The following is a 9692-nucleotide window of genomic DNA, read 5'->3' as shown; positions in this document are numbered from 1 at the left end:
TTCTTTATCCATTTATCTGTTGATGGACACTTAGGTTGTTTCCATATCTTGGCTACTGTAAATAATGCTGTTTTGAACAGCATTTTGAATTGGAGTGCATGTACTTTTTGAATTAATGTTTTCATTTTCTTCATATATATACCTAGGAGTGGAATTGCTGGATGATAAAGTAGTTCTCTTTTTAGTTTTTAAAAGAACCTCCATACAGTTTTCCATAGTGACTGCACCAATTTACATTCCCACAAACAGTGTACAAGGGTCCCTTTTTCTCCACATCCAATATTTATTATTTTTTGTCTTTTTGGTGAGAGCCTTTCTGACAGATGTGAGGTGATACCCCATTGTGGTTTTGATTTGAATTTCCCTGCTGATTAGTGATGTTGAGCATCTTTTCATGTGCCTGCTAGCCATCTGCATGTCTTCTTTGGAAAAATATCTATTCAGGTCTTCTGCCCACTTTTTAACTGGATTATTATTATTATTATTTTTGCAGTACGTGGGCCTCTCACTGTTGTGGCCTCTCCCGTTGTGGAGCACAGGCTCCAGACACGCAGGCTTAGCGGCCATGGCTCATGGGTCCAGCCGCTCCGTGGCATGTGGGATCCTCCCGGACCGGGACATGAACCCGTGTCTCCTGCATTGACAGGCGGACTCTCAACCACTGTGCCACCAGGGAAGCCCTGGATTACTTTTTTTGATACAGAGTTATTTGAGCTGTATATATATATATATATATATATATATATACACACACATATATATATATACACATATATATTTATTTATTTATTTTGATTGCATCAGGTCTTAGTTGCAGCACGTGGGATTTTTCATTGCGGTGCACAGGCTCTTCATTGTGATGTGCGGGCTTCTCTCTAGTTGTGGTGCATGGGTTCAGTATTTGCAGCACGTGGGCTTAGTTGCCCCATAGCATGTGGGATCTTAGTTCCCCCACCAGGGACTGAACCTGAGTTTCCTGCATTGGAAGGTGGATTCTTAACCACTGGACCACCAGGGAAGTCCTTGTTTATATATTTTGGATATTAGCACCTTATCAGATATATCATTTGCAAATATCTTCTCCCATTCTGTAGCTTGTCTTTTTATTTTGTTGATGGTTTCCTTTGCTGTGCAAAATTTTTAAGTTTAATTAGGTCCCATTTGTTTATATTTGATTTTTTCCCTTGTCTGAGGAGACAGATCAAAAAAATCATTGCTAGGACTGATGTCAAAGAGTGTACTGTCTATGTTTTCTTCTAGGAGTTTTATGGTGTCCGGTCTTACATTTAGGTCTTTAATCCATTTTGAGTTTATTTTTGTATATGGTGTGAGAAAATATTCTAATTTCATTCTTTTACATGTAGCTGTCCATTTTTTCCCAGCACCACTTACTGAAAGACTATCTTTTCCCACTGCATATTTTCACCTCCTTTGTTGTAGATTAATTGACCATATATGCTTGGGTTTATTTCTGGGCTCTTTATTCTGTTCCATTGATCTATGTGTTTGTTTTTGTGCCAATACCACATTGTTTTGATTACTGTAGCCTTGTGACATTTTTCTTTCTTTTTTTTTTGGCCACACCATGTGACTTGTGGGATCTTAGTTCCCTGACCAGGGATTGAACCCTGGCCCTTGGCAGTGAAAGTGTAGAGCCTTAACCACTGGACCACCAGGGAATTCTTGTGACATTTTTAGATAAACAAAATGTAAGAGAGTTTGTTGCTAGTAGACCTGTCCTACAAGAAATGCTAAGAGAGCACTTCAGGTTGAAATGAAAGGACACTAGATGGTAACTCAAAGCTATATGAACAAATAAAGATCTCCAGGAAAGTTAACTATATAGGTAAATGTAAAATTACCATTATTGCATTTCTGATTTGTAACTCCTCTTTTTGTTTCCTGTATGCTTTAAAAGACAACTGCTTAAAACAATAATTACAAATCTATGTTACTGAGCATACAATGTATAAAGATGTAATTTATGACAATAATAAAACAAAAGGGAGATGAAGTAGGATTGGATCAGAGTTAATGTATGCTATTGAAACTAAGCTGGTATGAACTGGAATTAGATGGTTATAAATTTAGGATGTCAATTGTAATCTCCACGCTAAGCGCTAAGAAAATAAATTTAAAAATATGCAGAAAAGTAAGTGAAGAGAGAATTACACTAGAAAAGAATCAGTCAAACACAGAAGAAGGTATTACTGGAGAAACTAAGAAAAATATAACATACGACATAGAAAAAAATAACGAAATAGCAGAAGTAAGTTGTTAACTCTTGGTAGTCACTTTAAATGTAAATGGATTAAACCAATCAATTAAAAGATAGAGATTGGCAGGACAGATTAAAAAAAATGATCCAACTTTATGCTGCTTACAATAAACTTACTTTAGACCCAAAGACACAAATAAGATGAAAGTGAAAGGAAGGAAAGAGAGAGCTGGAGTGGCTATACTAATATCAGAAAAAAATAGATTTTAAGTAAAAAATTACTACAGTGAGACAAAGAAGAACATGTTTATAAAAATTTCTACTTATCAAGAAGATAGAAAAATTATAAATGTATACACATTAAACAACAGAGCCTCAAAGTATATAAAGCAAATATTGACAAAATAGAAGAAAGAAATAGATAGTTCTCCAATGATAATAATATGAAACTTCAATACCCTGCTTTCAATGACAGATAAAACATCTAGGACAAAACAGCAATATAGAAACAGAGGACTTGAACAGTATTATAAACCAGCCAGGAGTGGCTGGGGCTACTCCCCCTTCCAGCCTTCCCCCACCAGCCTCCATCCCTCTGAAATGGCCTTCGGGTGTGAGGGCTGGGCTGGGAGGATGAGGGGCCCTGGCTCTGCAGGGGGCAGCCTGTGAGAGGCTGGTGGGATCATATGGTCCTCAGGGCCCGAGCTGCAGCCAGTGGCCCAGAGTGGGCCCTTCCCCATGGCCTCTCCTCTCCTACCAGTCTCCCTCTCACCTGCCCGGGCCTCAGGGTGCTCTCTTCCTGAGCACACTTGACCTTTGCCTTTGCCAGTTCCTCTGCCTGGAGTTCCCATCCCCACGAAGCTGTGGGTCAGGCTTCCCCGGCCTCAGGCTCTGCTCACTCCAACCGCTCAAGGCAGCTCCATCTGAGGGAACACCCTCCCCAGGGAAGGCACCACGTTAGCCTGCTGACCTTGCTCCCCGTCTGTGGTTCTCAGGAGGACAGAGACCTTATCTGCCCTGTCGCCTGCTGAATCCTCCTGGGGGCTCAGCAGTGCTGCCTGGGGAGAGGCCTGAGGCCCCGCCTCATCTGTCCCATCTTTGATGTGGCTTTAAGAATACCCATGTCACCCCTACTTCCAGGACCCAGTGTGCACCCCCATCAGGGCTTCCCAGGCCTCCTGTGGACTGGCCTCTATCCCCTCAACTCCAAGCCTGATGCTCTGGCCACACCCAGAATCCCTAGGACCTCAGCCCCTCTGGCCTGGAGAGTCCACCTTCCCCTGCTCCCTCAACATCAAGTCCAGGCCTAAATGTCTCCTGCACTGGGCGGCCGTTCTGCCTGCTCAGCCAGCTTGCCCGTCTCTAGATGTTCATCCACACAGAGGCTTCCATACGCTGGACTGCTGGCCTCTCTGATTGTCCAGAGGGATCGCTGAGCGCACAGGTGCCTACCCCAGGGCAGCCCAGCTCAGAGAAGCTGCGGAGTGAGGGTCTTCTCTCAATGAAGTCGTTCCTGGGGCATAAGCGCTCCTCCCCTTTCCCTTCCCCTCCTCCTCTGGTTTGTCTGTTTGCCTCTCCCGTTTGCACAGAGCCAATCTAGCTTATGAAAAACAAGCTGTCATCTTAGTGTTTTTTATACCTCGTTCCCTGAACAGCTGCTGTGTTTCCAGATGTTCATTATTGCTGTATTAGCAGAGGTTGTTAATGATACTCGGGCTGACAGAATACAAATTGATTTTCAAAAGTTATGCTGATTGCTTAGACATGTTTCTTGTGCCAGCTAAGCAAAATGGAAACACACACACACACACACAACACAAACCCAAAAAAAACCCATGCCATGTGACACACATGGTCTTTGATCTAAGGGGCCGGGGCCACATGTGAACCAAATGTCAAAGACATTACACTGACTGGAGAAGGTGTGGGAAGGGACGGGTTTCCAGGGAAGCTTGAACTGGGCTAAACCCAAAGGGACACAATACCCAGAGGCAATGCAGCCCTGAGATGCTTTGTTGCTCCTGGCTTCTGCTGGGGGCAGAGAGAGCCTTGTGGGATACAGAAGGAGTGTGGATCCAAGAGTAGGACAGGCCTGGTTCGAATCCCAGCATTGCCATCTATTTGGGGTGTGTGAATTTGGGAAAGTCATTAACCACTGAACATTCTTACCTGCAGAATTCAGACAACACTATGGGTGCACACCTCCCAGGTGGTTATGGGCATCAAACAAGACAGAGTATGTCAAACTGGGATGGCCCCTTACCAGCCTGGGAGAGATAGGGAGATATGGGTACATGGCAGGAACTTCTGGAGTCTTCACCAGCCTTCATTAGTAGGAAAGGCAGAAACTCCTTGATCTGTCCCTGATCTCTGGAGCTGGTCCTGCTTCCAGACACCCAGGGAGAGAGAGAGCTGGGGAACCAATCAAGCCAGAGGTGCTGTGGTTTCTGGTGCTGCCACGTGGTGTCACTGTTGTGCCCAAGCCTCGCACAGCTTGGTGGACCTGGTCCACTGCTACAGTGCTGGCCTTGCCCCGGGACCCACTCAGGCTGCACCGCATACATGCCTGGGTGTTTTCTCTTCAAGAGGGCCCCAGGGTTCTTCCCTGGAGATTGTACAACGGAGAAAACTAAAGGTCCTCTTATAGCTTTTTCTGGAGCAAGGGTTCTTCACTGATGTCGTAATTGGAGAGGGACCACTCCTGTGGTTTCCAAGAAAACAAAAATGGACTGCAAGGTGACTTGTCTCTACTCTTAGATGCAGAAGAAGCTGTTTTGGCTTTAAAATTCCATCTCACCTGCACCTCCTCCCAGGTGTAGGTCACCGAGCTCAAGTGATCGGTTTGTGCTGATCTGTCGGCTGATAGATCACCCTTTCCTCTCCACCCACGTGGGTGGCAGGTCACAGGCGGCATCAGAGGTCCTGGCAACGTGTCTTGTCATCCAGGATATTTGTCTACTGACTTCCCCGCAGCCCTTACTCCTGGGAGTCTGTGGGGACAGCAGATGGGGGAGACCATATCTGGATGAGATGGCTGTTTCCCGTCCGCCTGGCGCCGGCCCTATCAGGCCGAGACGTAAAGGAGTTTCCGTAAGGCTGTGTTTTGGACCGCTGAGCAGAGAAGCACCTTGAGGGAACAGGCTTTGAGAGGGCTCTGCTGTGGAGAGGAGCCTGGGCTGCTGTTCAGGCCTCACCAGCATACCCGCTGCTCTGGACTGCTTGCTGCACAGGAACAGACATCCCAGAGTATTCTTGGCCCTCTATCCTGCCCCACTTATGGGCCCTCTACTCCATTCATTCATTCGTTGCTGAAAGTCCATCGTATGTCCGGCCGTGTGATTGGCGCTGTTGCAGATGGAGCCCACAGCTCACTCGCGGCGACGGGTTTGGGGGAGGCTGTGGTCCTAGGGGGAGCGCAGGACCCGAAGCGTTGGATGGGAGGAAGGCGAGAGATGTGGCTGCAGGAGGCCTGGGAGTGGGACAGTGACCCCTGTATTGGGCATGAAGGCCGGCAGTGTGGCCAGCTGGGTTGTCTTGGAGGAGGAGGGAGAGGGAGGGGGCGGGGGGAGGGAGACACCCTCTTCCCGGGTCTCTGCCCACCTTTTGTCTGGCTAACCTTCCAGTCCCAGGTTCAGTGACACCTCCTTAGGCAAGTCCCCCCTGCCTGCCAGGCCCAGACTAGGTTAGACCCCCTGGTTATAAGGTCTCTTAGCTCCACGAGCTTTCAACCACAATTCATATCAAATAATGGTTTGTGTGATTCTCTGTTTCTCATCTGCGAACTGGCAGAGGGGCACCTCCATGGGGTCTTGCCCACCTATCATGCTTACTGAGTATTTGCACCTGCCCCTGAGTGGAGAACTGGAGTTCTGCCTCTGTCCATCCGAGGAGGTGCTGGCGAGGGATCTGAATTCCCCTCCCAGGGTTGTCACCTGGTGAACCAGTAAGGTTGTTCCCCTTCTGATCTCAGTTTTCTCTGAGAAAATGAAACAAACTATTGAAGCAAACTATCTCTGAGCTTCCTTCCAGCTCCGAGCATCTGTGCATCACAGCAGAGCGACGTCCGGGAGAGATGGCAGAGCCCCCTCAGTCTTGGCTTCACTGCCTCTTGCTCTGTTCTCTCCCTTCTGTCTGTTTCCCACCTTCGGTCCCACCAGAACCTGGGACTGTACTGGCAGCGCCACGGCTGGAAAGCACCTGTGGCATCATGGGAAGATCTGTCACCTCGAGGTACTTGTGATGATTTTTCCGTTGAGCTGACCTCGAGATGTCAGATTGTTCCTGATTTGTGCAGCTCGCTCTGGGCAGCTGAGTTCCTCATTCTGGGGGCAGCGTCTATCAGTGGAGGGCTGTGGCTGAGAGGACCCGTGGAGGGGCAGTCACACTGCCCACAGACATGCTCCCCCGCCTCCAGGCTGTTAAGGGAGATTAACGATGTAGTGCCAGAAGGCGGAAGGAGATGTCTTTCTTGATCACGCTCAATACACATGACAGGTTATTGTGTTTCCTGAAAACAGAGTTGGCGATTTCCATTGACATATATGTTAGAGGGAACCCAAACCAGATTTCGCAAATTGTTTTATGTGTCTATGTGGAATGCTCAGGCTCATTGCTAATGACAGGACTATTTTTCTTTTCCTGCAGCTGTTGTCTTGACAAAGGGCTGCACTGTGGAGGTGCCCAAAGGGGAGAAGGGGTGTACCCTAACCATCATCCCGGCCCCAGCCAGTCAGGAGACATCAGCTCCCTTGAGTGTTTGCCCCCAGGCAGAAGAGCCTTGGGGAGTCCAGCCTGGGGTCTTAACTCTGCATCTGCAGGACCCTAGACTAGCCTGAGGAGAGGCTGGTCTGGCCTTGGGCAGAGGCTGGCTGAGCGTTTAGAAGCGTCTGGTGCCAGCTTGGGTGCAGAGTAGACCTTTGTATGAGTTAATTCCACGTTGTCTGGACGCCAGTCGGGGAGGGACCATCACACTGCATCTCACAAAGCTCCCAGACCTCACCAGGTGGAGAGGACACCGGGAAGGGCCAGGGGCCCCGCAGAAAGGGTGATGTACGTGGAACAAGTGTTGCTCGCTCCCTGGCCCAGCCCCCCTTTTCCTTCCTGTTCCTCAAGGGGCTGAGCCCAGGCTGGGCTCTGAATGAGCTCTCACGGCACACTCCTGTCCCCGAGACGTCCCCTCTGCTGGGGAAGGAAGGGCACCAGTTGCATGGGGGAAGGGCAAGCACATTTGCAGGCCTGTTTTGGGTGGGCAGCAACCCCACGTTATCAGAGTGTGCTGCGCCTCTAAATCCGAAAAAGGCAAGGGTGGGGTCACGAGGGTACTGGCAGCCTTTCACGTGGTGCAGGCTTCACTCTGAGCTCAGGAGATATCTCTGAAGCACGAGGACTGACTCCTTTGGGAGGTCTGGACAAGAGGCCAGTACACTGCCCCAGGCTAGGGAAAGCTCCAAATACCCTGGCTCCAGGGGCCTGGACTTGTCGATCCTCTCTGACCCTCTCTCCTTGGGGCTGGACCCCAGATGACCTGGGACGCTAAGGGATCCCACCCAACCCTTCTCCTGGACTCACCCCAGGGGGTCCTCAGCTCATCCCTGGAAGCTGCTGGCCCCTTGGCACACAGAGGGCCCGGTGGCTTCCCAGCTAGGCCTGGCAGAGCCGAGGGCAGGGGCTGCAGAGACCTCTGGGGTCTGTCTGTGTGTGTCTCATGTTCCCGGCCCGCACTGAGCTTCCCCCCAGCATGCAGAGTCCTGGTCAGCTCCAGGCCCTGTCCCCACCTGTGCTGCTTCTGTCCTTTGTCTGTCTCTCCACTTGGGTGTCTGATGGCAACCCAGCCCCTAGCAGGGTGCCAGGCACTTAGTAGGCACCATTTAAAAAACACATCAGGAAGTACATCAAAAGAGCAAGGATTCCACCCAGACACTTGGGAGGGGGATGGGAGGAGGGAAGTGGGGTGTACCTGGCAAAGCCAGGCAGCCCTAGGACGTCCACGGAAATGGTTGTCATCCTGCAGTGCGGACTTGGCTGACTCTCTAGACAGGACTCCCGCCCCCAGCCCCCAACCCCGCTGGGTTGATTCTCTGCTCTCAGGGATGTGGTGGAGGCCCTGCTCTTGGGGCCAAGGTTCCCAGCCCAGCCCCCTCACTGGGGTCCTGCATGTGCTCTGGGCTGGTGATCGGGCCTGGGCCACATATGGGGACATCAGTGTTCCCCCACTTCTCTGCATTAGAGCCCAGGCAACTCCATCCTCCACACTGTGCTTCCTGGGTTACCACCCCCGGCTTCCCATCCAGGGAGAAGGGAGGAGTTTTGGCATCCAGCCACCAAAGGCCTTGTCAAAGGGGGGTGGGGGTGGGAGCATGGCGGGGGGGGTTGGCACTGGGCACCCCAGCCTTAGCATGCTTGCCCCTTCCTCCCGTCTGGGTGTTTCTGCTGTGCCTCTTTCTGGATGCCCCCAGTGTGTTCCAGTACAAGTGGCCACAAGCATGGACTTTGGTTTGGGGGCAATTCTGAATCCTTCCCTCAGTAGTTATTGATCTGAGGCAAGTTAGTTAACCTCCCTAAGCTTTCATTTTTTTAAATCTGCAAAATGGGCGTACAAATGGCATTGGACTTTTAGGGTGCCTTGAGGGTTAGGTAGGATTAGGGCCTCAGCTCAGGCTGGTGAATGCTAGCTGCTGTCCCTGCAATACTGCCTGCCGTGGCCCCTTTTCTCTTGGGGAAGCTGGAATGAGGGAAAGGACTGAGTGGCCATTGAACGGGGCTCTGGGAGAGGCTGAAACCTCCTTTACTTTGCTGTGTCCCAGAGCCCCATTTCTGCCTTCAAATAATTAAAAGAGTGGTTTGCAAACTGTTTCTGAAACTATTTTTCAAATCGTGACCTAAGCTTCCATGCAGATCCTGTGGGGAATACCTTGGGGGCAAGAGGGGGTAGGGTGGGCTCTTATACCCTTCCCCTTAACAGGGGCTACTTTGCTTCTGTAAATGCTATCAGATATTGGGTTCCACATAAGATTTCTTTAAAATACATGACACACCGTTAAAAAAGTGTGAACGTGAACATTTGTATAATAAAATTTGGTAAAATGTTTGGACACCAGTGTATTAAAAAGACTTCAACACTATCACCGTTTTAAACTGATAGGAACAGATACTATACTTGATCTTAGCCAAAAAGCAGAGAAGTGTTCATCCTAATTTAAAAAATAAAATTATATAGAAGGCTTCCACAGGCCAGGCAGTCTTCTAAATTCTGGGCACATAAAAGGGCATGAAAACATGGTCCCTGCCATCAAGGAGAGTAACTAGCAAACTTTCATAAAAATTGCTTTCACTCACATCTGTGTGTTTATCAAAGCCCATGGGGGTTGCAGATGAGGAAATGGGGGCTGAGCTTCCAGAAAGTGTCAACACCATTAACCAGCAGGACTCAGCTCTGCCCTACCCCACCCCCCTTCTTCCCACTTGAAGTCTTACA

General features: G+C 49.4%; 1 pseudogene; it reads right to left on the bottom strand.

Moving 5' to 3' along the window:
- Positions 1-9259: 9259 nt before the first annotated feature.
- On the bottom strand, positions 9260-9404 carry LOC113607337 (uncharacterized; annotated as a pseudogene).
- Between the last annotated feature and the right edge of the window lie 288 nt (positions 9405-9692).

Source organism: Aethalodelphis obliquidens, unplaced genomic scaffold (genome assembly GCF_003676395.1).
Source record: "Aethalodelphis obliquidens isolate GAN/ISIS:26980383/991018 unplaced genomic scaffold, ASM367639v1 scaffold47, whole genome shotgun sequence".
NCBI lineage: Eukaryota > Metazoa > Chordata > Mammalia > Artiodactyla > Delphinidae > Aethalodelphis > Aethalodelphis obliquidens.
This window is presented reverse-complemented; position numbering and strand designations above follow the sequence as displayed.